At 40.8% G+C, this 27,525-nt stretch overlaps 1 long non-coding RNA gene across 2 annotated transcripts in view; it reads right to left on the minus strand.

Annotated features, from left to right (window-relative positions):
• LOC119151673 overlaps window positions 1–27,525 on the minus strand; it is a 58,634-nt gene that overhangs the window by 3,358 nt on the left and 27,751 nt on the right. The window contains exon 4 of one of the 2 annotated variants that reach the window (XR_005105499.1): window positions 11,714–12,963. The exons of the other annotated variant lie outside the window; for it this stretch is intronic. This is a non-coding gene — a long non-coding RNA (uncharacterized LOC119151673). Of the gene's footprint in view, window positions 1–11,713; window positions 12,964–27,525 lie in introns of those variants that run through there. 2 annotated transcript variants of the gene reach the window in all.

Raw genomic sequence — 27,525 nt, forward strand, 5'->3', positions numbered from 1 at the left:
TTACTAAAAGGATCAAGTCTGTATCTCATTAAGACACGGCTAAAGTTCAAGTTATTAATGGATTTCAGATGCTTTTCCTGTGAAGGATGAGACTATAAGATTGAGTTAAGACATTTTTTGTATAATATATTTGGTTTCTTATGGTTTCCGTAGATGCCAGTAAATTAGCACACATATTGTATCAGACGTCAGTAAGCAATATACATTATCTACTGCGTGTGCTAGGAAATTAGAACACATTTGGCAAAAATTGATTAGCATTTCTAATTCCTGTGATAAGGATTCCTAGCCTTATTAATAATCACTAGTTATATTCAATGTTGTTTAGTGACAGAGAGGATGGGCATACTACATATAAGGATCCGCTTGTTTCCTGAAATAACCATGACCATTCTGAAGCACTTTTCTGAAAGGCAAGTCTTGAATGGCTATACATTATTTCAATTTCTTCTCCATTTGAAGCAACTAGCAAACAAAGTTGCAGCAGTCTTAAAAATCATCACCAGGCTTTCAGCTGTGAACAGTTTGGTTTGTCTATCTGGAATGGCAATGCCTATAGAGATGAGGGCAGAGGCTGAATTTCCATGCGGCAGACTTGCTGTCGAAGAGGCACTGTGTGTGGCAAGTGCTGGAGTGCCATCATTTGTGTGTGGCAGGTACAGGATGAATCTATCTTAATCTGTGCCTTCAGCTGGTTCACTGAGTACGTCTGATTTCCAAGAGCTGCCCAATGATGTGGGCCAGCACAGTGGGGGATTTTTGACAGGGGAAGGGTACCAAATTCTTCTCTCCTCCTTCCCCACCAGTTACTCTGATTGCCACCTCCGTTCTATTTTTAAAAGGTTGCCCTAAGCACATGTCAGTAATGTACAGAACAACTACGGTGTGACGTTAGTAGCACATGGGTGGGTTTCTTTTGTTCACCAGCTATGTCCTAATGTAAAGGATCACCTGTGGTAGTTCCACATCTTCCACCTTCAGTCTTTGGCATGGCTTCTCCAACAGCTGGTCAGGAGGCCTGTTCTAGGGGTATGGTTGGGGAATGAAACTGATACAAGCTGGACTGAAAGGTTAAATGTGTGAACAGGTACTGTGGACCAGCAAATTCATAGTAACACTTTGTGTATGTGCTCTTAACCAGAAGAACTGTTAGATAATTAGACTTAGCCCATTTTCATTGAAATCCATTAGTAAAAGCTGCTATATAGACTAATTAGCCCTGCTTGTTAGTCAGACTAATACTGCACTGATGTGTTTGTCTTGTTTCTGAATTAATGTTTTTGGAGGCAGCTCAGGTTTGATCTGTGTGATGTAGGCATGCCCCTGTTACACCATTCAACAGAGCTATGCCAGGCTGCCCTGGCACATGGAGCAAGAGTAGGCAGTTGCGGCTTTTCCACATGTAGTAGAGGTCCGGTCGAAGTATGCCAAACAGCTAGGAACACTACAAAACGTGGTATGTTACTTTGGAGTGTCCAGGATGCAGCTAAAGACTTGTTTTTTCTTTGCTAAACAAAATCAATTTTTTTTTTTACAACTGAGATGTATATGCAGTTGTCTCTTTACTTTACTAAAAGTAGCCTTCAGCAAAATGGCTTAAAATCTTGAAAACACATTAAAGACATTAAAGTAGTGGGAAGTATGGTTTCTTCTTTTATAGGTATATCTTTTGGTCAGTGCTTTAATGCAATGATTGATGAAAATGTTGTCTGTGGCTGACATCTGGGATTATTAATGGATGTAGAATCAAATTTCTTTGGCATTAGAGGAAAAGGATGATCTGTGTTTCACTAGATAAAATGTTTAAATGGGAATGGACGTTCAGTTTAATTTCAGGTATTGCATTTTAAACCTGTCAGGCTAATAAATGATGCTTATTGCTCCTATTGCTTCTGTCTGTGTTACTTATGAAAATGTGTAACTTGGAAATGGATAAGAACAAGAGCTTTGAATTCTATGGCTAAAATCTGAAGCTTTGATATGTGCAAAATTCTAATCGAAGCCAAAAGGACATCAAGTAAAAAACAAATAGGCAAGTTCAGAAGGTGGCACTTTGCTCTGTAATTGTTACATTTTACGGCACTCCGAGAGTTAAAAGTAGAGCACTGCACAAGGCTGCTATTGTGAGAAGCCAACTCAAGGATTTTTAATGCTGTAAGACAAAGGGTTCCCTTAGCTAAAAATAATCTTTTCTTTCCTCTTGCTCCTAAGCTTTTTCCTCCAGGGAGCAGAATCATTATGCTGTCCGTACCCGTTCAGTGCATTGCGGGAGTTGCTGAGGTTTATGACGTCATGGCTCTAAGCCTTCCTCCTTTGCCACAAGGTCTGTATGCATAGCTGTTGCCTTTTGTGTCTTGCTAAAATGCCACTTTGATGTACTAATGTGCTTTTTACCTATGTAGAAGGCAGCATTTGCCATTCTAGGTCAGTAAATTTTCAAAGGGGAAGCATAGACGAAGAAAGTGAGCTTTTTGTTGTTGTTGTTGTTAGACAAAGCTTTCCCTCGATTTTAGGGCTTGCTAATCAAACAAAACAAAACACACACCTCATCAAGATTTTACACGGTTCACTTGTCAGGCAGAAGTGTGCCTGGAATCCATTTCCGGTGGAGGTCAAGGATCAGGAGTGCTAAGGCAGTCAAGGGAATGATTCCCCTGTGACACTTTTGCTGTGTTTTGATGAAAGTGAAAGTCATGTGGTACATGGATGAAAAAGCAAACAGATTTTTTCTTCTTCTTCTTTTTCCTGTGGCAGCACTGGATTTTGAAGCTAAGCACAGCAGATAGGAAGAGTCTAATATTTGACAGGCACTGGTATGTGGAGACACCAAAGTGCTTACCTCTGTCTTTTTAACGCCTTGCTATATTTCTTACACAAGTCTGTGTTTTTAAGATTCACGGTAATTTTTTTTTTTTCTCCAAAGAGCCCGGGTGTTTCTCTTAATTAATTCTTCCCTTGGAGTAGGAGAATTATGTATGTAACACATGGGAGGTCGTGACGTGGCGAATGATATGCATAATATCTTACTAGAAGAAGTATACTTCCCCAGTAGAAATGGTCATGTTAACTTAAGTATGTGAATGATGTATGTTGGAATATTACCTAAGGATGCGACTGGAAGCCAAGCAATAATTCATTTACTATGTAGCCTTTTGACTATGCCAGAAATAATGTCTTGTTCATCTATTTGGTTATACAATTCTATTCTCCTGACAGAATATTTCCTTTCAATGGGTAGCAAGCCTTTTACTTCCGACCCTCTTGACTGTTACATAGTGTTGATTCCATTGCATTGGCACATTTTGAGGGTCATTTAATGCAAATTTTACCACCTCTTATGCGTGCAGCTTTTTATTACACATTTTTCTGAAGCTTGATGAGCATGCGATTTTTATAAGATAATAAATAACAATACTGCAAAAGCCACCTAGAAAAAAATTATCAAGGGGTTTTATTACTCAGGGGATCAGTAATGGAATACAGAGTTTTTCCCCTCTAGGGCACTGATTCAAATATAACCTAGGTCATTAGTGAGCAAAAATCATTACCAGCAGCTGTTCAGTGACCTACAGAATGTGAAATGAGTTTGTGGTCTCAATACAGTTTCTACTACATGTGTACGCAGAGAACAGAAAAATCACAGTCAGTGTTGGCCTCCCTGTTGGCATTCTCACTGGAGAAACTAAAATCCAAACAGATGCATGGAGTGACTAGATGGCTCTCACATTTGTGTGCATGGAAAGCATTTGACTGCTGTAAGGAAGGAGAGAAATCCCATTGACAGCATGTTTAAGAAAATGCACAGCTGACAGTTATTGATTGAAAATCCTCTTGCCTCTAATAAGGATAGATTCCCTTTCAAGTGACTGCTGCTGTGGACATCTGAGGGTCTTGAATTAGGCTTGTAGTGATTTCATTGTCGTTAACATATTATGCTGCCAACAAAGCAAAGAATCGTGGGCTGAAATAACAAAGCATTACTATTGCCAAGAGATGAATTTCAGTTTCTTAAAGTTTAGGTGGGGATTGTGCGGCAGCACAAACAATGTGGGTGGAAAAATGTTGTGGGTGGTGGGAGGGATTTCATGGCAGCTCTTTCCACATGACTGAATTAGTTACCGCCTTATCTTCTAAACCAGTTATGTGTTCTTGCCTCAGCTGATGGATGTAGGAAGAAGATACATTTTTTCTTGGCCTTTTTGCTAAGAACAAATGTATTCTCATCTAACTATCTGATACATCTTCCGTGACAGCCCTTGCAGTGACATAAATTTGATGAGCTCTGTAAGTCATTTCCATCTTAAACTACAGTGCAATTAGAGCTTAACTGAATAAGGATTTGACACTGAGCAAATTTTCTTCCTGTGTGATTTTTATAGTATTTTCTAAATTCCTGGTTGCATTAATTTCTTCCTTTTTCTTCTAGTATTCCCAGCAAATGAATATGCAGTGTTATAAATGCTTTCATATTTTTAGACAATTGATCAGATTTGTCACATTTTATGACAGGGTTGGGACTTTATTTTAAAGAATTGCAAACTTGATTGCACTTCAGATAATGTTGATGGGAATAAGAAAGATGTAGCCATGCTGTCTCTGCCACACTTAGTTAAACAGGTTAATTTGGGCTAAATCATCTGTGAAGATGCACAGAAAAAAAAAAAAACCCTCCACCTGCAGGGGAAGTTCCTGACTGCATTGCTTTTAGGACTTTATATTATTTATCTAGGTATGATGCTAAATGATAGCTTCTGGGTAAGAGGTACAAGGTGCATAAAGCCATTCTCAGTTTTGCAGAGAGTGGGCAAGGCAGTTAAGGCTGTGTGAACATGATCAGTAATGGCTGTACCAGATCTGTGGTGTTTTTAACTTGGCAGAAAAGTGCCTTCCTTCTGTGTAGTGCTCCAGTACCTTATCTTCGTTTTACCTAAGCACATTTGGTCATAATTTTCTCTGTACCACCCTGATACCCATTAACTATAGCAAGTAGCTTTGCAAAGTAGATTATCCCTTATATAGTGACACCACCACCCCCACCTTGTTGAAAGCTGGGAACCATTTGCAGGGTTTCCTTTGGCTCATTCTTAGGGGGAGTGAGCAGGCTGTTCTTAGTGAGTAACTCAAGTATTTAGCACTGAAACCAGGCAGCTTTAGAAGTCTGCAAGATCTCAGCAAAAGGACATAAAAGCCAGTGCACTGCTTCATTTCCTTCATTCCTGCATGCCCCATGTTCTGGCAGTGTGAAAGCCTGAAAGCTGTTAGCCAGAACAAGCATGCACCTGGTAGAGCATGGGGGTGCTTATCAAGGGGGCAATTTGCAATATAGACTGGGGAAATTGGGGCTGACCCTGTTTGGGTAGACTTGAAAATACAGATCCAGCATACTCTGGAGATGGTGTCTTCATGCAGAGTGTACTTTTGGCCTGCTCTGATATGCTTCTTTCTCAGCTCGGATAGAAACTCTCTTGAGCATCAGGGCAAAAGTGGAAGAGCAGAAGCTTCCCCACTCAACAGCCTGCGTGGGGCCTGCCATGCTCTTATTTTCCCTCTCTTCTGTGGTCTGTGAATAGTTTAAGGTAAGCATGGAAGGGCATTTTATTGATGTTTACCTTCTTAGTCTTCTTCTGTTAAGAAAAAGCAAGCCCTCAGCATTTGTTCCTGTCTGAAAAAAACCCTATGATTTAAGTAGATCAGAAAGGCACAGATGAAGCAGATGTGACACACTGCCTCCATCGTTTCCCAGGTGAAAGCAGAGACACAAGTCATCTGAGGCAATGCAGAGAACCTGTGAACGAACCATCAGGGTGACAAATCCCTGCCTCCTGAATTTCAGCTGCAAAATCACCTTTTTTCCCAGCTTAGGTTGTGAATAGGATTAATCTTTTTCATACATGAAATAGAAGCACTTGAAATGTGTTTTCTTTTTCTGTGAGGAGAATCTTGTTAAATGCCCTGGCTTCTCTCAGATGTAGGACATTATCTCTGTAGATGCACAGTCCCACTGGTATAAACAGAAGCTATTCTTAAACTCCACTAAATTACCTTGGAGGCTCTGGCTGCTTTAAACTGAAAATCCAAAACCCAATAAAAGATACTACAAATTTTGCTTGTGGCATCCCAAACATGTTAATGTATTTCAGTGAATTAATTTTAACTTAGGTCTGGCCCACCTGATTGTAGAAGAGGGGGAAAGCAGAGAAGACCCACTTCTCAGGTCGAACGGCTGACACCACATGGACAAGCCAGAGATGAGACTGAGGCACCTCTGCAAGTCTGGTGGGTTTTCACAAAAAGGCCAACTTTTACAAACCAACTCCCCCAGTCTCTAGGGCTGAAACAGGAGGGAGGGATGACACTGTTGAAGCTGTGGTCACTGTGGCACTACAGTGGACATCAAAGCTGTCACATAGCACAGCCCAGCTCCTTGTAGCTCTTCTGTTTGCGTGTGGGCAACACGTTCAGTCAGATGATGTGCTTTCTTCCTGACAAGCAAAAGTGATTTAAAAATCCCTTTTTTTACACTTCACAAAAATTTTAATCTCTTTAAGCTGATTTTTAAATGCTTTCCTAATTTGATTTTCTGGCTTCAACAGACTTTGGAATAATTTTTCAACAAAATCACAGACATTTTCGCAAGTTGAAGAGGTTGTTTGTCACCGAGACGAGGTCATGTCAGGCCTTCGCAGCACGTGACTCTTTACCGCCATTGCTGCTGTGTACTTGGCCTTAACGCTTCTATCCATTTAACTAGCTTTTGCCCTAACTTCTGATTATCTTTTACTACTTATTCTATTCTGAAATAACTACAACAGTCAGTTCCACTAAAAGATATTTCACAATTTGTTATTGTGTAAGCCTCTTAAAAGGCCAGCTACTCATATGGTGTGGCAGGGCTGGAGGCCTTTCTGGAGGGTGTAAGGATCATTCCTACCACTAATCCTCAAGGGGGAAATTGCAATTTATTGATAGGAGGTGTAGATGAACCTGGGAGGATCTGGTATAGAAGTAGAGAGGGCTTCTTATGTACATGAAGCATATCTTTTTATCAGTTGTAAAAAAACTAGGGTCAGATAGACACTGAGAGATACTGTGGGGGGAGTGATCAAAAAATAGTGTTGGGCAAGAATTGTTTCCCTTCTGAATTGCAGTGATCTGTTACAGCCAGTTTAGGCAAATCTAGGAGAGGAGCAGAAATGTAATCTCTAGTTTGAAGTGGCTTACAACCTTTTTGTACAGAGGGAGCTGGTGGTGCACCACAGGGCCCTGGCCAGGCAGCCCCTCAGGCACCAAGCTGAGCTCGCAGGCTGCTCCAGGCTGCAGAATCCATTACGGCCATACCAAGTCTCATGCTTCACGCTGAATTCACACGAGGCTCCTGCCCCTGCCCTGAATCCTGGATCTCCAGTTGTGCCAGAAGGCTTTTCACTGCCAGCCAGCCAGGCAGCCTTTGCTCTGCCCACCTGCCTCCCCCTCAGGCCAGCACTGCTCCCCCGAGCTGGCTGCCCTGCCACGCTCCTGTCCCAGCTCCTGTCCCACAGACACATGAGTGTCACCCCGTTTCATGGACAGCCCTGTGTGACCCAGGGCTGGGGGGGCCTTCCCCACACATGTCCTGTTCCCTCATTACCTGTCTTAAAAACTTGTGTTTTAAAAGCCACTTTATCTTGAGCTTCTTTCTCTGAAGCTTTATCATCTGAAAACTCATCCAATGTGAGGTTATTGACCTCCAGGCTGGTTTCATTTATTATAAATATGATCCTCTTTCTTATCCAAATTGCTTTCGTATCCATTTTGGTTCAGATATCCAAGGTATCACCGGGATGTTTGTGCAAAGCCGCCATTTGCATAATAATGTTTGAGTAGGTCATGATGACTAAGCAGTTTAATCTCTTCTGTTTGTGATCTTCATCCTTAAAACTTTGTAATATCATATGGGTACATTGCACCGTTCCAATTAACATAGAATTAATTGTTTAAGGATTTATTTCGCTTGAGCGGTAGGACTTTTACAGTGGTAATTCTCTGACAAGACCGAGGTTGGTTAGAACCATTATTGGTCAACTGTGTGGTCTTTCTGCCACCTTGTGGAGAAGAATCACTAAACTGTTGAGGTGAAACCGAAGTCTTGGTTATTAAGATCCATACTTTTCATAAATGGGCCTAGGAACTGTTGTAGCAGAGCAAAACGTGTTGCTCTCTCCAAAAGTGTTTAAAATTAATTAAAATATTAAAAAGTGCTGAGATCACCCCAGATCACTAAAGCATAAACTGCTTGCAACTGTACTAAGCTATTACCACGTGTTCTTTAGACCATGCAGAAAACAAAAACTATCCATATCCTCCCAACACCAGTCTTCCTGGCCTCCCTGGCTCACCAGTTTTGAGCAATATGGGTTGATATGATTGTCCTCACTTGGACCTGCAACTTCGTAGCTTATTTTACGAGGGTTACCATGCCTGTTCTCCAATTCAGTCATAGCACACGTAATTAGCCTAAGAGATGCACCAGCCTCTGTTTGTTGGCTGTGATGAGTGTTAGTGAGCACCAGACGTTATTAATTTCTCTCTTCTAATTCCTGACTAAGGAATTAGAATCCCTAGCATCCAGCCTGTATGTAGACACTGAAATTACGGTGTTGCCAAATGGGGAAATTTCTGCCAAGGGTAACCATGTTATTCAAAGATGAATTTCATTTAGAAGCATGATTTGTTTCACCCAGACATGTCAGAAGCTGTTAAGTGCCTATGTTTAGCTCTCTATTGCTCATATGCAAAACCTTTAAGTTCATTGCTATACGCTATACATAGAAAGTTCAGAACATTGCAGCTCTGTGCATTACAGATCTTCAGTGAACCAGGAGGTAAAGTCTTCTGTAAAGATTCCTGGCATTTGACAGTCAGTTGAGAAGTGTTCTGCATTTTCCTTCTTCCCTTCCTTCCCTGCTGTGTAAAGGACAGAGAATCCAGCTTCTCCTCTTCCATATGTTGGGACTTCAAGGAAATGGAAAAGATCCAGTTTGTTCACTCCCACTTCCATTTTGCATGATCACTGAATCTGTGAAAACTTTAAACTAGATATGGAAAGGAAAAGCCCCTCCAATTTTAGAGTGTTTTGTGAAGATGGACTATTCAAACAGAAGGTGTTTCTCAGCCTACTTGTGCTACTGTTAGAATGACTTACAACAACAAAATTTGGGTTCCTTTTGTGCTAGGTACTCTACAGGTATGTACTAAGAGAGATCACCCAGACATATTCTGGCCTGACGGAGAGCAAGGCTGGGGAAATAGAGATTAATTACATAAGGAGAAAAGTGTCATTAGCCCATTTTATACTTGGTGATCTGAGTCCTATGGAACGAATGACTGATATTGCAGATAGATAGGTTTGTGAATAATTTAACCTATGTGAAAATAACGTCAAGAGAAGGGGCTCTTGGCATGAGTAAGGTTCTCATCTGCATGAGAATAGGTGTGACTGCCTCTGAAGCATCCTGAGATCATGCAGACAGTGTGCATCAAAGCCCCCAGATAAACTCAGATTTCTTTTATTCCAGTCAAATCCTATAAACCTTTATAGTCTTCAGTATGACCGCTTCTATGGATCAACACATGGAACATATCAATGTCATACAATTTATATGTTTGCATATCTATATTATCCATTATTACACTTTCTGAATTATTTCAAGTTTAGACACATAATTTATATTTTTAAACTGGAACATTACGCTTTTCATAGATGGCAATAGAAATTACTCTCTTGGTAGTCTGGCTTGCTTTGGTTCTACAGCTCTGCAGGCAAAGAGCTTGTATATTAGTTTATCTTTGTTTTATTTCTTGCTTTTTTGGCCTGGTAAGAATAATTGATACAACATAGATGTTGGTGGTAAGAGCATCTGTATTTAGATTTTGATTAGCTGTATAATTCCAGTTTCTGTAAAGATGTCTTTCCCAATTCCACTGTGTCAATGCCCTGACTTTTCATTGCTCTGGGTGACAGAAATGTACTGGTATTTCCTCCAAGATCTGTAGCAAATGACCAACGTTTTGGGGAATGCATTTTCAGTTTGGCAGTTCTTTCACTTCACTTGGCTTTCTTCTTACATTTCACTGCCAGATGTAGCAAAGAACACAGTCCCTAGCTTTTGGTTGTTGTATTTTAACATGTAGTTAAATACAGGTTGTGAACATAAGCGTATCAGAGAATAGAAATAAAGTTGGTTAGTGTGCTGTATTGTACAGTATTTTTGACTCAGTGTAGGCCAAAGCAGTGCAGCAGAGGAAAGCACAATATAGATGGGCCTAAGAACTCTGCGTGTCACCTCATTCTCCTTTTTACAGAAGAGAGGAGGCACATTTTCTGTGTTGCAAGTAGCTGTGTTAAATCTTTCAGTGTCATGTTGGCTATCTTGGCACTCATTCAGGAGAAATCAACTAGATTTTCCTTTCTGCTGAGAATGAATATCACAACATGAAATTGCTTTAATTGCTGTGACTGTTAATCATCATACTTATCTATTCCACTGCTGTTGAGGATTAATTCTGAGGTAAGTGCCTGGATGCTATTTCATTGTTAGTTGAGCCCTGGCAAGTTTAATTGCAAAGAGATTTGGAGGGGGCTGTGTGAGAGAAGCAGACACAAAAGCTGGAGAAGGGAATTCCCACTCCACCAAAAGGGCTGGCTTTCTATTACGGCTCTCTAGCTTGTAACAACTTTTATCGCCTCTGAAATCTGTCCTTCCCTTGAGGTATAAATACAAATGCTGAGGCTCAGGTTAGTTCTTCATAGACAACCTGTGCTTAAGAAAGAAAGAAAAAAAGAAAATAACCTGTTTTTTCTCTTCTTGAATCTGTATTCAAAATTCTGTGGAGTCCCTGCCTAAGTGCTTCAGGCTGAGATAATTTTACAAAGAAAGAAGACTGCTTTAACAGAGTTAGCAGCCTCTTCCTTGGTGCCTGTGTCACCAGGAGGGAAACTCCATCTTGTCTGTGTAAATAAATGCAGAATATTACTGTAGAAAACAGGCTTTAAACATCTTCCGAGTCAACAAAGTTGAGCCTTGATTTAGTATTGTGCAGAACTGGGCCTAACGCTTAGGAAATACTTAGCAAATTCAGAACAGACAAGTTATTCTCTATTTTGTCCGTTTACTCCTCCTTCCTGTTATGTTGTTATAAAAAAAAAAAAAGGGGTTTACACTGGAATGTGTCCAGATCACTGAGAGAGCCAAGCTCATCTAAAACCCTGAGTGGAATATTTTGATTACTGAAGTTAAATTCATGGAAAGTGCCGCAATGCAGTACCACGGAGGTTACATTTGCTGGCGCTGCTTTGTGCTGGTGTAGGCAGCAAGGTGGGCTACAGCCTGTGTTTTGTATACATTGAAAATATTTGCCTGTTGAATGAACAATTCAAATGGTATGGGAATGACTTCTCCAGACATTTTCACCTATAGGTTTTGAACTACTTTATGTAAGAACCTGCTGAAATATCCCTGCTTGGACTAGAAATGCTGGATGCTAAAAAGTTTTTACATTATTGCCTTTTTATTTAAGGAATGTGGCTTAGAACATGTGGCCTTTTAATGTGAAAAATAAATTCTATGTTACATTTAAACACCTACAAAAAAAAAATTCCATTCATTCAAAATTCACACTTGAGCCAATTAAAGTAATTTATTGCTCTCATATGACATATGTAAACTCTGAGAATTTTAATATATACCATATGTAGGAAAATCTAGGCAAAGGTAGAAAAGTGTTTTAGTCTTTTGTAACATGTTCACGTTTGTTGGTTTGGTGTTTTTTTTTTTTCTCCAGAGGGCTGAACATCCTTCCTTGAGGGAACGTGCTGGGGGTTTGGGTTTTATTGCTTTCTGTAGGTAGTTTATATATATGAAGAGGTGCAGAGTGTGATTGGGCCTGGGGGTCAGTGGCTGAACCAAATGAAGCAGTAGCTACTGAATAAAACCTTTTGATAAATGTGTAAATATAAAACCTGTTTCATAGTACAACTCAGAAGTGCTATTCTGAAAAGTGAGATAAAGTGGTAGTTGAAGCTTGTGTGACAATTTTGGCAGAGTCTCTGCTAGGTTCTAACTTCTGTTTTCCAGAATGAAATCTCAAGTATAAAGAATTTTCAATGACATTTAGGATCCTAAATGGTCATGTCAATCTGCAGTGTGGGACTTGGGAGTTTAATATTTTTGTTGCAGATCAGTTTCATCCCAGTGACTATCAAGTTCCGTTGCATAGAGGTAAGCTGTAGGTGAGTCATCCTATCTATGTAGGCTAAAATCTAGACTTGGGCAGTCTCATAGACTCATTTAATTTGGCAATAAGAGGAAAAAATAGTCTTTCAATTGAAGTGGGATGGTTTTATCGCAATTATTTCAGTCTAATGCCCTTAGTAAGTTTTAACAGGTTTCACATCCCATGGTGACTCTCTCACACTTCTATGCAGGATTTTAAAGCAGAACAAAGCTGTGTTGAGATGTGCAATCTTTAAAGCAGAACAAAGCTGTGTTGAGATGTGCAATCTGTGGCTGACCAGTTCCGTCTCGTCCACTGTTGGTAGCTTCCAACCTCTTGCAAGTGAGGCTAATAAAAGTCTTTTACAGATAGCAGGATTTTCCCTATTTCCCCTGCAAAATCTGTGTTGAGGAGAATGCCCATATGTTTCCCTGTCTTTGAGCCAAATGGCATCATGAAATGATGTTCATAGTCTCATTATCTCAGAGGTTCCACACAATGATATGATTCATGAAATGATGGAATGTCTTTTGAAAGCTCTGGAAACAGGCTGACACCTCCCATTGAAACTGTCAGACTGTAGCTGTTTGCTCCCTCTGCACCAGGAAACGCTCAGAGGGCTGGAGGCAGCATGATTCAGGCTGACGCGTCTGTGTCCTGGGCTCAGGGAGCAGTATCTAGGGAGACTTGATTGTCAGACTAGTTTCAAATCTAGAAAAGAGAGGTGGATAAATATTTGAAATAAGAGTGAATTTAGAGATGCACATCTCCCCATTGTGTTCTAATTCTGCCAAAGGTTTAAGCTATCATGTTATGCCTCCTTCTCAGAACTGTCTATGAAAACTTTGATTTCCACCTTAGAGCACCAATGGTCAGCCACTGACGCCTAAATCTGATTACAGTTGCTTGAGACATTTCAGTTGAAGCCCTGCATGCCCCAGCGTAGCACAGGGGGTCCAGAACCAGGCTCTTTCCTATGTCATCTGCTATTTGTAACCCCACCTGATTGAGGCAGCCTGTTTTCAAGCCCAGCGGGTGGTAGGTTGTGTATCGAAGGGGCAGGGGCAGCTTTGCAAGGAGGGCAGAAGAGAAATTTCACTCCTTCCTCCCTCTGTTAGCTGCCATGTTGCTTCTCACTGTCCTGTCGTGGCACCGATGCTTCATATGCTCTTTGCTGTTGTAAGCTGCCACTGCTATTTCTAGTTCACATGAAGTCACAGGACTATGACACTGCCATTCGGATAGGCAGCATATATAGTATGGGGGTTTTTTTATGATGTCCTATCACTTTCCTACTTTCTGCTCCCATCTAGACAAAAAAACCCAAAGCAAACCAGCTTCTTCACTAGGAGAGTAGAGTAGCACTGGAGCAGGTTATGCAGAGAGGGTGTGGAAGCTCCATCCTTGGAAGTTTTCAAGACTGAGCCAGACAAAGCTTGGCTCATCTGGTCTAGTTCTGGCAATAGTTCAACGTTATTCCATGGGTTGGACCAAACACCTCCAGAGGTTTCTTCCAACCAACATGTCTATGATTCATCCCTCTCCTGCAGCCATGAACTATAAAACCTCGGACGGACGTGACCCAGTGTAAGGGATGGATTCAGTTCTTATCTTTTACAGTGGAGCTGTATCTGCTGCTAGTGTAACACATGTCTGTTATTGCTTTGCAGTGATTATTCAAGCATACCTGCTTTTATGGATTTTTTTTCTTTTCTTTTCTCCCGCCCCCGCACCCCCCCCCCCCCCATTTTGGTCACTTCATAAAAGAGGGAAAAGAGAAGAACATTAGTGTTACTGCTTTCAGAGACTGAGTAGTTATGGAAAAGGTGGAGTGAAAAGCTGAACTATATCAGATAGAACATTTTGCAGGTTCAGGCCATACACGCTCCTATGCAAACCTTTTGCTTTTGTGCAAATTTCTACGGTGACTAAGCATATTGCCAAGAAGAGATGATGTACTGAAATAGGCACATATTTTCATTTTCCTGGCAAGACCTGGTTAAACATACCACATCACTCATCCCATTGGGAGAGAGCATATATCCTTAATTAGCCTGGAAATAATATCAGTGATGTGCCCAAAGGCATTTCTGGGATATCTTTCTCAAAATTCTGACATAAAATTTATGGCAGGATTCCTGGGGTAATTCTCTCTCCTCTTTCAGAGTTTCCAAAATGCCCTGTGGATAATGTTCAGTTATTTCTATATCTTATAATAATAATACATCTGTAAAATACATTTTTTGAAAGGTAGGAAGCTGAATATTTTCACGAATTGCCCTAGGACATGGAACCTATGGATTTCTATCTCTTTTCATTTTACAACAATTTTACTTTCATACACTGTGCAATAAATATGCAACCCTCTTTCTATGTCCCAGAGCAACTATAAAGTTTTATAGGGAAGTCTAGCTTATTAGAGGATTGTTCATTGCATTATGCTGCTTTATTGATGCTGAAGTTAGCTCTTTGCATTATTACTGAACATAAGTTTAAAGCTTACTGCACCAAATAAATAACTGCCTTATGGTAGGGAGACACGTAATCTTTGTCCCTTTCACAGTCTTCTCTGTGGTTGAGTCTAGAGATCTACTCTAGAATGCACAAGTTACAAGAGCTAAAGAGGTAAACACGTTGTTAGTTTCATGTTATGCTACTGAATCTATTAGAGATTTGAAATAATGCCTTGTGAAATGAAGAATTTTGAACAAAAAATTCACCAAATATCTAAGGAGTCAAACATTCTTGCAATCTTACTAATACCAGTAAGCACTTAGTATCTAGGAAAAGGTGAGTGACAGCCATTTAAGCCAACTATACTTTTATTCCCAGTTGCACTAATATGAATGATACATATTTTTAAATAACCTGTCTAATAGGGAGAGTTTCTAAACAGACGTCAGGAAATGCGTTCAAGGTTTAACTTCACTGGAGAACATGACAGGCCACTCAATTGTAGCTGTTGGGAGCCAGCACAGGAGCTTCAGTGCACTGCCAACAGCATTATTCCCTCAGCATGTTGCAAACAGGATGGCTGGTAGAGTATTTGAGCACTTTCAAGGAGAGACACTGGCAGAGATTAGATTTGTATGAGGAAATTATGAGTTGCATATGTTCTTCCTGCTTGTGGAGCAAAGGGGGAAAGCAACCAGAACTCCCATGCCAAGGAAGAGAGACAGACAGGCTGTGAGCTCACTTCCAGTAAGAGAGACACTGACTTGGGCTGAAATACCTTTATTACAGTAGGATGAGTGCTTGCTTGTGCTAGTCTGTCAGGAAATAAGTAAAGTGTTTGGCTTTTTTGATTGCTACAGCACTGAGCTCAGGTTTGCATTGAATTATTTATGAAGTCTGCAAGATCTCATCCCTGACTCATAATGGACACCTCAGCACCCACCACTGTATTTGCAAAATTAGGATAATTTTTCTTGGGTACGTTACTTCACACTGATGTCTATTGAATTTTATCTGCCATTTTAATGCATAGTCACTTACTCTTGTAAGCTCTTCGTGCACTTCTTCAGAGACAGCTCTCATCTTTACTGGACTGATTAACCTACAATTCCTAACATGCCACTTTCACCTTCTGGCAGAAGTCCCCTGGTGATCTCTCTTTACTGGAGAAACTGTTTTTTCCTCCCACCTCTTTCCAATATTTCATCTGAGAATTCCTTTTGGTTTCCAGGCTGCTTAATAACCTTGAAAGCCTATGGTGAAAAACTTGGTTGAGTACCTTTTGGAAAACCCCATGAACAGTATCCTCTGGACCATTTTTGGTCATTTTGGTCATATACTTGCTGACACCCTGAAAAGTCTCAATACATCCGTGAGGTGCATGCTCCCGTATTAAAATATGTGGCAAGTGTTCCTCGCTATATTGTTTGTCACAAATTCTTACATTCTTATTCCTCAATGTAGATGCCAAATTAACTTGTTCATCATTTCCAAGATACTCTGTGAAATCCTTTTGAAAATTGGTGCCATTTCCTACATGACACACTCGAGTTATCAGGGCAGTTTTAAAGTGAGAGTTAACATACCATTGTTGGTATCTTAGTTATTTCATGTTTGAGTTTGTTTTGTACTCCTGATTGAAGACTGTGATTCTGTTAGTTTGTTCTGTCTGTTTTGTTCCATATCAGCTTCTCAGTAATTCAGTTTTGATATCCATCTGGTGACTCCCCTGCAAAGAGTTTTGGGCTACAAACTTTGTAAATCTCTTCCGTAGTAACCATAGAAGTGAAAAATATATTTAGCTTTTTTTATTATGGTCTTAGCTTATTAGTACTCCATGCATATCCAGGTTATCTACTAGCTTGACAGACTCTTGACAAGCTTTCTGCTCCTGCTATGTTCAAGAAAGAAGTTACAGCCTGTTTTGGTTTTATTCTTGTGTAAGCTTTCCTCTTCAAACTCTTTCTTTTATTTATTTTTTTCTTTTTGGCCCTGACATCACATTTTCACATTTAAACTGCCATGGTTTATAGTCTTTTTTACATTCCTTATTTGGCCATAGATTTTGCTGTTTGATTCATGTCTTTCTGCCACTAAAAACTTCTTTACCTTGCTATTTAGTGGCTTTTTGCCCTTCCGTAGCCTTCTTTGAAAGATGATGTGTTTCTTCTATGCCTATAAAGTGGTGTCTGTAAATAGTCAGCCTCCAGCCTGCCTGTAAAGGTTTACGTCCTACATTGCTCATATAGCTTCTCTTTAAGAAGCTGTCTATGTAGTATCTTTCTGATGTTGATCCAGTAAGGACACAGTTTTAGTATATTACAGAACAGCTTTTGATCATAACTTTTTGAAACAGGTCCCATGTGCTATTCCAAAGTTATATTAGTTTGGTGTTATATTTTTATTCCATGCCACCAGCTATTCCTTCTTGTACCATGTATGATATTTTAACCATCTTTCTCTTTCCTATTGGAGAGAATCACTGTATCACTTCTCTCCAGCACCTTTTTCCACTCTTAAGTACCAGCTTCATTTTCTCTCATATATTGAACTGAGCTTTTTTTGAAAACATTTATGCTCAGCTTGTGCATATCTTTGACATTCTTTGCTTCTGTTTACAAAGAAGGACTAGTGTTTAATTTTCCAGCTTTGTCAGTTGGTCTAATGAGAATATTTCATTTTTCAACTTCATGTCTAGCACCGATCAGTTTCATGGGCTACTGGGACCTTGTTACTTCTGCCTTATGACCTGTGCAATGCCTAGAATAAATAAGGGACTTTTAAGAAAAGGTTTCTTTGAAATCGAGAAGAAAGTTCTTCAAAGCTTATGAGGAGCTTTGCCAAAAAAATGAATGCTAGTAAGCAACCCGTTTTGAAGGCTTGTTTTTAAGGGTGATGAAGTTTCATGCCTTAAACTGATGCTGATGTGGAGATGGAAATGACAAAAGATTGGTATAGTGGTGATGGGCTAGGAAAGGAACTGAAATTCAAGTAAACAATTTAAACTTCTGAGAAAGCAGAGGAATGCAGAGAGCAATACAGGCAAAGTAACAGTCAAGGAAGAGATGGTTTTAGTTTCAGTCTAAACCTATCAAGGTCAGATGCCAAAAGGTGGCAGTAACTGAGCCATGAAATGATGACTGAGTGGATTATTTCTGGAGCTGTGCCTATGGAGAGACAAGAAGGGTTATCTTGAAGTCCTAAGGCAAAAATACTCCATAGGGTTTAAAGCCCATGGCCATTTTGCTGCCTGACTGTTGAAGAGGAATACAGACATTTGTTTTCCTTTGTTAAAGTGAACTCCGGCCTTTGTGGGAATAAAACTATTTTACTTGTATGATGCCTTGTTGATGACACCACTGAGACACCCACAGCATGCTGGGAGCCAGGTACTCACTGCAAGTGCCCTCAGCTCCCAGTGAAAATCCCATGCAAGGGACCATGCTGCACTGCAGCCTTGTCTGCTTGTCCTGTTGTCAGATAGGGACTCGGGCACCAGCACTGTTCAGAACAGAGGGAGATATTTAAAAATGAGAACATTTTACACAGTGTAGAAGTAAAATGTCACTTTTGTTTTTTTAGAACATTATTGTCACATTTAGTTTTTAGTTCGCTATCATTGAAGAGGCAGATGTGCAGCATTGTGCTTGGGCTATTGTGTTCTCACGATGTCTTGAAATTGAAGCATTTTCATGTTTTCTTCTTTCTTGCACGCTTACTTTTTTTGAGTTTTCAAGTATTCCTATATTGTAAAAATCCACATGCATAACTGATTTCTATTCCTTTATATCTAGATATAATAAAGCATATATTCTTATTAACTAGAAAACTGATTTACACAGAGAATATTAAGTAACCTAATCAAATCATACAGTAAACCGATTTATTTTATGGTCATTTCCAGGAGGCGTGTGAGATGTAGATTTTGTTTTAATCAAAAGCTGATAATTATCTTCTTGTCTGGGAAATGCACATTCAAACGGAAAACTTTAAGTAGAAGCGCAAACTCTGCATAACTTTGTAATTTTCAAGGTACTAAGATAACCAGCTATGTATTAACTAACCTCGCATTAGAAAAATGATCAATTATTCTCTTTGTCTGCTGGCAGCCAGTAGTGCTATACATTCATCACCTAATATTCTTTATATGAAAATGTATTCTGATTTATTATGTAATGATAGACCAAAGATTACTAACGAAAAGTCACTTATACAGTAAGTCAGTCACCTGAGTATTTCACAGCATTAGAATTTAGCTTCACTTGATGGCCAGACAAGATCTGCATCTGCTCTTTGGGGCTTGTACCTCCTATGCATGTACCTGTGTTAAACTGACATTTTCCTACCTATATCGTACACAACATAAACTTTAATATTAAAGTAAACCAGACATATGGATCTACCCCATGTAGGATCAAACACACAAAGTTACATGTATTGTTCAAAAAACCTGTTCTATAGGTCACTGTGAGGATCTGGCTCTTGACTTTGCTAAGGTAGACAACATTATAATTAACATTTAACCGACCCTCTTGCACGAGTGCTTTCTAATATAGTCTGTAATTATAATGCTCATCTACTACTTCCTCCCCTCAAAATGCCTGCATGGGAAGGATCTGTGATAAATGAATGAAAGCAAAAAAGGCCAGGAGAAGATTTTTGTATTATTCATCAGTCCTCTGTGGCATAGGTTGAAAGCATGCAAGTGAATACAGGAAGGTTTTTTAAAAAGTGCATAATTTAGGCCATTGAGTACAGAACAGCTCCTGCCTGTGTTTCTGACTCTTCTACAGAGCTGCTGTATGATGTTGGTCAATTTATTTAACCTAAACTTCTGTCACATTGATACTTGTTTCCTTGTTTTCCTTAGCCCTGACTTGAAACCCTGGGAACTGGCTTGCTGAGTGCTCACAGCTGAAACTGAAATCAACAGCAGCTGTGCTTTGAATAGAAAACATGCTGTAGGAAGCCATGTGCTCTTGAAAAGTCAAATCTTAGATCAGGCACACAAAATTAGTCATACTTTTGCTTTTAATCTTCATGTGTCTTTTTTTATCTTCCTTAAAGCAGGGTTAAGATCTCTCCCATTATAGGGATTTTGTGAACAAGAAGGAGCTTGGTTTTGTGAAGCTTTCAGGTACCCCAGTGAAGGGTAACATAGAAAAGTTCACAAGGAAATTTAATCATTCTGTCTTTTGAATTCATACAATGTATGACAGTCTATGGCTGTCCATTGAATGAAAATAAAACAGGATGGAGGAGCAGCATGCCACATAAAGTTGACCTACCTTATACAGGGAGTGAGATGGCATCTTCTAGATTACCGTAAACATGGTCCCTGAGTGGAACAAATACAGCGCTGTTTATATGCCATAGTTGGAGGATGGAAAAGTATTTCACTAAACCCACAGAAAAGGTAAACTAAATATAAGCACAATATGAAAAGAAGGGCACAGAGGAAAGGGACATAGATGCTCTGATGATGTTGGATCAATTGGAGGTGTAAGCAGCACAAGTGATGGGGAGGACGAGCGCATAAGAGCAGCAATACATACAAGCATTACATAACCACACTGAAGTAAGTGTCAGGCTGTCTCCTGTCGTTGCCAGCCCTGATCCAGCATCAAGCACTCTCTGAGGCATGAGCCCTTCCCCACCAAGCCCAGAAAAAATACATCAAAGGAAATGAGCAGTTTGGAGAGAGGTGAAACCATCTCTTAGCTTACTTCTCCTAGAAGTGGGAGTGGCACAGACTCGACTGTTTATCCTCTGTCAGTCAATTTATTTTACTAATTTAGCAGGAAATAAACCCAGCAAAAATTGTATCATTTTCTTTCTGAACTAGTGTGTTAAATAGGCTGATGAAAGTATCTCGCAAGTTTCATTGGTATGAGGGAAGGGGTGAAACTGCACACCTGGAAAGTTAAGAAGGCTCTAGGAAGGAAGGATTAAGATTTATCTTTTTTTTTTTTTTTTTTTGGTGGACAGTGAACAACTGGATCAGCTCAGCTGCATTTGACAAATTTTATTTGTCAATTTTATAGGAAAATTGCTGAATTCAGTCTTGCAATAGTAAGATCCCTTTTTCATTTGCCATCCAAAGCACAGATGCATGTTTCTTCCCAGTGGCAGGTAAAGGCCCAGCTAGACACCTACAGGAGCTGCAAAGGCATGGGGCAGTGTCAGACCCACTGTACCAAGGACTGTGGAGACTCAACCACACCAAGTGAGAATGCAATAATCAGAGACTGTGGCCAGCAACACCTGAAAAGTTCTCCCAACATACATGAATTGGTTTTGAGAAATTTTGAAGACTGAGAGCACATGGAGGTTGAGTGATACAGGTAATTTGTTTGGGGAGGATGCAAGCAAAGGAGAGGGGTGGAGAGATGGGCTGTGGCATAGGGAAAGCCTGGAGGAGGAGGAGGATGGGGAGAAGATGTGGTTTTCTTGTAAGACTGGAAGGAGAAGAGGCAATGATGCAGAGCCAGCCCAGGTCTACTAGGACTTACTAGATTAGATGCTGTGCTGTGTGAATGCAGCTGTACTGTCTTCAGGGAGAAGCCAGATTTTGAGGCTATGCAGTCTCTCTAATGCAGCACAGAGATAATAATGCTGGTTCAGAGCCAGCTGTTCCTGAAGCTGTGACCAGTGAAGGTGTGTTGCAGGGAACCCACAGGCCCAGCCTGGTCTCATGGCCCTGCCTCAGTGGCAGTGCCCACCCAAGCAAGCTCTGCCTCTCAGTGAGAGCACAGCTGTGAAGCAACACAGCTGGTTCTGGGGGCCAAACAACTACATTAGAAGCATTGCAGGAGGTTTCACTGCAGACTAGACCCCATCTAGTTCCCAGGATTAAATACTTCTTAGCAGTTGCAGTGCATTGGGTGCACTCATGGAGTTCATCTTCTGGTTTAGTCTTGTGAGAAAGGAATGCAGTTTGTGTCCTCAGAGACTGCTCAGTGATTTGAATGCAAGTACAATCAATGTAGATGGTTGGGAGAGTTGCTTTGAAAATGTGCTTTTGCTTTAAACCAGAAAGCTAGTTTAAGCACACATATGAGGATCAACCAGTTTAGATCTAGTCTTCCTTTTGAAAAGCACCTGAGTGGCTTGACATAGTCTTGGCCTCTTTTCTGGATCCGAGGGGACCATTGCATTCCATGTGTTGTGGAGACAGTGCTGCCTCTTGGTGTTTTGGCCCCGGTTGTCTCAGGGGACCACAGTGCTGCAACAAGACTGAGTGTTGCTGGTGAAGATGGCTGGCGCGCCTGGCCCTGGGGTAAGGGGCCTTCTCTGAGTGGCAGCAGGCACACCGTGCCCAGATTTTCAGATTTTAACCTTGTTTGACTCAGATTTCGGTCCCTCGGTTTGTTTTGCATATATATACATTGGCCAGCTAGCCATACCAAAGGGCAGGTAAATCTGCTCTGTGGCCGAGACTTGAGGTAAGCTGTTTTGCACTGTCCCGTGAGCATTCTGAGCTCCCTAACTGTTTAAAGAAAATGTGTTCAAAAATCAGAGGGCCATTCAGTCTTTGTGCCCTGACACAGCTTTGGCCTTGTCTTCTCCAACTCCCAACAACTTCACTTGGAAGGAAATTGTGGGAAAACAAGGGCAAAGCCCAGCTAGAGCATTGCCTGTAGGTCACCAGACCCATCATGGGCCAGCAGCTGCTCTTGAGTGGGAAATCTACTCAGCCTGTGCTCTGGGGTCGGCTTTTAGATTCAGGGACCTTGATGAAATTGGGAGAGCTGCAAAAAGCTTTATTGGCCCCCAGCCCTGCCCTGACAACTAGATTTAGCATCTGTGTGTCTGGGAGCCCACATACGAGGGGTGGAAGCTGAGGGGGCAGGGAGGGCTCTGCCGGGCCTGGCAGCCCAGGTGTTGGCCATTTCAGCCGGCGGCGGCTGGGAGAGGCTGTGCTTGTGGCAGCAGGTTGGTAAGGACTCTGGCTTTGGTGCAATGAGGGGGGGGGGGGAATAGCTGTTGATAAATTTGATTTTTTTGCCAGTGGGAAAAGCTGTTTCTGTCGTGGGTTTGGGTTTGAATTGGGTGCTGAGTTCATGTGGGCAGGCAAAGGGAGGGCAGGCCTGCGGCTCCAGTGTGCCGCCTCTGTCAGGAGAACTTGGTTTCAGAGCAGTGCTATCTGCGGGAGGTCTGAATTTGCTGAGTTGTTAAATTTATGCTGTGCTTCAGTCTGGGGGTAACGTCACACTTGTTCAACTCTTTTTATGATCTCTAAAGCCCAAAAGATTCATTCAGACTATAAACCGTAGCCAGAGCTACCTCCTGGACATGGAGAGGCAACTAGTGAGATAATAGTACCTCAGCTCTGCTAGGCAGAAGATACATGTCCAAGGCCCAAAAGATAGTTAATGCCTTTTCAGATGTGAGGATGTTTGTAATATAAAATTTAATTTAGAAGTAATAAACATAATAAGTAGTGACTGTATTTTCAATATATGAAATAAAGTATTTAAAGATACATTATTCATGCCCACATTGTAGGGTTTCTGAATAAGTAAGTTCGTAACAAGATATTCTAGCCATAATAATAATGTAACTAAATATACTTATCTTTAGATAGTAAATGTAAGCAGTTACAGTTTATAGCATGGAGTGAGTAAACTTGTGTTGTGTGCAAAAAGTTTGGTGAGTTGGCTTCTACAGTGCGTATGTACTCTGCTAGTAAGCCCTCGCAGAGACTTCCCAAAAGAGCTGTAGTGGTGTGTCCCGAGGAGGGTATGTACAGCCCTGCTCCAGGCACAGGCATCCAGCTTGCATCCTGTTCACTTGTTAGGGAATGACATCGATTGTTGTTTGATACCAACAGCCAAGGTGGAAAAAATAAAGCAGCCACAGCCTTTTTTAAATTTGTGGTGTGGTTTTGGTGGTGTGTTGGTTTTTTTTTTTGTTTGTTTTTTGGTTTTTTTTAAGATAATAAAATAAACAGATTTACTGTCTCCCAGTACCTGGGTCATTTCAACAAATGGGTCAATTATTGGAATGTAATTTTTTTATTCTGCTTATAAAAGTACCTGCTACACAAACTACCTAGTATGAGGTGGTAATATGCCAAGTAGGGCTTGTAAGGTGTTGATGGACCTGTTCAGCATTTTTTCTGTACAGTCTTTCTTCAGGGCTATCAAACTAGTGTATAGCATCTACTTAAAGATATAATGAGTTGTTTTCTACTAGTGCTGATTATTTCTGCTATGTAGTGGGGTTTAGTACCTTGCAGCAACCTGTGGTCACCATAAGTTATCTGATATTTCTTGCTGTGTTCCTCCTGTTGTGTTTTTTTGTTGTGCGTGTGGTTTCTTTTACCCATATTCTATTACAATAATAGCCAGACTTTTTTCCATCCTACTGTGTTTAAGTACTAACTTGGAGTCCACTTAATGTTGAACTATGTTTTTAAAAAGAAAATACGAAAGATTAAAGCAGCCTTGTAACTGCTGTAACAAGATGCTCTTGAAAGCATTGAGCCTGTTAAGATAAAAACAATCTTTTTTTCATTATTAATTTTTTAATAAAATGACTGTTGCTTTCAGATGCTAAAAATAGGTCCCTGCTTTAACTAGTATGGGGAACCATGCTGTGTTTTACCCTCTGTGGGTATGTGGGAACCATGCTGTGTTTTACCCTCTGTGGGTATGTGTGTACAGGAGGTGACTTAGCTTTAAACTAAACTAGAAGTTTAGCCTAATACTGGAATGCCTGAGCTAACTTTAAACTACCCAGTTTCAGAGCAAATAGCTGTAAATCCAGCAGCATGAAGCCAAAATGGTTATTCAGCTTTTCCCATGGATTTTTCAGTCATTTGTGTGTACAATGTTTATGCCATTATCCTGTTGTTCCTAAAATGCAATATATAGTAAATATGTGAAACAAGTGGGGAGGAGCATCACAGATTGACTGGAGGGGGCTAAGGTGGATGAAGGAAAATAAAATGTTTTAGAACATGTTGGCCAAATATGGTATAGAAGTCAATCAGTGACGGTAGTCAGCTTCATAGAATCATATAACGATTTGGGTTAGAAGGAACCTTAAAGATCACCCATGGGCAGGGACACCTTCCACTAGACCAGGTTGCTCCCAGCCGCATCCAACCTGGCCTTGAGCACTTTCAGGGATGGGGAACCCACAGCTTCTCTGGGCAACCTGTGCCAGTGCCTCACCACCCTCACAGTACAGAATTTCTTCCTAATATACGATCTAAATTTATCCTCTTTCACTTTAAAGTCGTTCTCCCTTGTCCGATCAGATGACCTTGATGACAGAGTGGACAATATCCCCTACCTACACTGTAGGTAGACATAGGTGTTTAATGAGTTTAGTCAAAGCAGACTATGCATATCTCTGACCTTCAACATTCAGCTGATGGATTCAATACAGTAGATTCAATAAGACCTCGATTTATAACCCTTTCCTTTTAGAGAAAAGGGATAGAGTTCTTATCAATATGTGTGACCTAGCCTTTCCTTCTGACAAGGTCAGTGGTGGAATGGAAACCCTGATATATAGCTGTTTAGTTAAGGCACTCCATCCAAAATCTGGGACATGGGTTCTTGAACTGGATTGCAAAATCTTGCATGAGAATCATGACTTCCTTTGAGTGCCATTACACATTGCTGATGTGTTGTGCACTGGCATTCGGTAATTGTGATTTTGCATTTTATTTTTAATTTAAAGCCTGCTTCTGATTTATCTGACAAGTAATTCAGAATATGGAATTCTCATTTCCTTTGGTCCTTCCATGTACTTCCCCCTTTCTTTCTTGGCTGTTTGGGTAGTGTAGCTGGCAACTGGTAAGCAGCTGCTTTCCTTCATTCAGAGAGGGGAAACAACATAAAAGGAAACATCTGGATTTTGCAGAGAAAAGGTCTGCAATGGCATTTTACTTGGTTTAGCTGTGTTTGTGAGTTTGCTCCTAACTCATTTTCTTGAACATAATTAAATGGAAAGTAAATCATGTCACGGTTAGTCCTTGGCTTATTACTGGTCTTATTGAGGGGAAACAGAACTTTTTAAAGTTAAGGCAGTGCCTGCTTACATGGCAAAGACTTGCTCATTGAAAACCTCTGTGGATTGTGCAAATGTTAGTTATCCACATAAACTGATTGTAAGGAAAAATAATGGCAGCAGGTAGGCGAAACACTTCTTCCCTTCAGATGACCTTGTGGTGGGTTGAGCCTGGCTGGGCACCGTGTGCCCACCAAGCAGGTCTATCACTCCCCTCCTCAGCAGAATGGGGGGGAGAAAATAAGATGAAAAACACCTTGTGGGTCAAGATAAAGGCAGTTTAATGAAGCAATAGCTAAGGTTGTGCACTTGCAAGCAAAGGAAAAAAAGGATGTCATTCTCTACCAACAGCAGGTGATATTTAACCACTTCGTGGGAAGCAGTGCTTCAGTACTTGTAGTGGTTGCTCTGGAAAACATCGTAAATAACAAATGCCCCCACCCCCTTCCTCTTAGCTTTTATATCTGAGCAGATATCATATGGTATGGAATATCCCTTTGGTCAGTTTGGGTCAGCTGTCCTGCCTGTGCCCTCTTCCAAGATCTTGCCCACCCCCAGCCTACTGGTGGTGGTGGTGGAATGTTGGAGAGACAGCCCTGATGATGTGTGAGCATGGCTCAGGCTCAGCAGTGCTCAAAACACTAGTGTATTACCAGTACAAAGCACAGCACTATAAGGACTGCTGTGAGGCTCAGCCAGACTCAATACAGAACATTAATAAAATTTGTTCCCTTCAAAACAATGGGGGGGAATCCCAGTGTGAGGAAAGGGAAAGACACTACAGCTTGTGTTGGAGAGGAAGAATGTGACTAAAATAAGGATTTAGAGTAAGAAATCTATGGCCAGCAATGACCTGCGTTATGATGGTTGAAAGTAGGATGAAATATTTCTGTTTTGGTAGGAAAAAGGTATAATCAAAGCCCTGTGCTTTTGGGTTGGAAACCTACTGGTGATACTTCAAAATGATCAAGGTGTTTATGTGGTGATAGAATGGGTTGGGTGCACTCTCTCTCTCTTTCCATCTTTTGTTCCAGTGAACTGGAAGGAATGCAAATGGAAAGCAACTTTAAGGCTTAGATTTAAAAGATATGTCAGTTCTGGGTTCGGTGAATAACTGCAGCTGTCTTAAAACAAAAGCTTCATTTCTACACCCTGCCAAAGGGGGAAAAAAAGGCAACTGGAGCAGCTACGCACAGTTCTCTTCCTCTAGATCTGCAGTTTTAATTACGGGCTTGCAAAGCTTGAGAGTGCTACCTTTTGTAATCATAAGGTAGAACTTCCTTTTAGCATCTAGTGGTTGCAGTCCTCCATGTAAAGTCACTATAGCAAAATTCATAACACCTACATGACAAATCTTTAGTTTACACCCTTCCTGGGACGTTCCTGGTATAGCTGTTTTGCATGCGATCTGACATATGCCCTGGCTCATAATAAACATTTCTGGAGAAATACCAGCAACAGACTGGTATTTAAAAAATACTAAACACTCAGAAGTCAGGAAAATCACTATAATTTTGTCTTCATTTACTTATCATTTGCATATGTGAATAAACAGACTCATTCAGTCTGTAGTTAACAGTAAACCGGCAGAGGTCTTTGTAAAAATAGCCTGATAATTCCCCTGCTCCTGCCTGACCTCCCTCCCCTCCCTATATTTCTCTGTGTCCATGTTAGCCATGCTTCTACTTCACGACTGCAAGAGGAGCTTACACGGAGGTCACACACAGCCAAATATGTTCTGGAGACTGTGGAGCATAAGCCTGGAGAGGGATGCCTGGTGGGGCTGGCTACTAC

The sequence above is a fragment of the Falco rusticolus genome, chromosome 7, assembly GCF_015220075.1.
Source record: "Falco rusticolus isolate bFalRus1 chromosome 7, bFalRus1.pri, whole genome shotgun sequence".
Taxonomy (NCBI): Eukaryota; Metazoa; Chordata; class Aves; order Falconiformes; family Falconidae; genus Falco; species Falco rusticolus.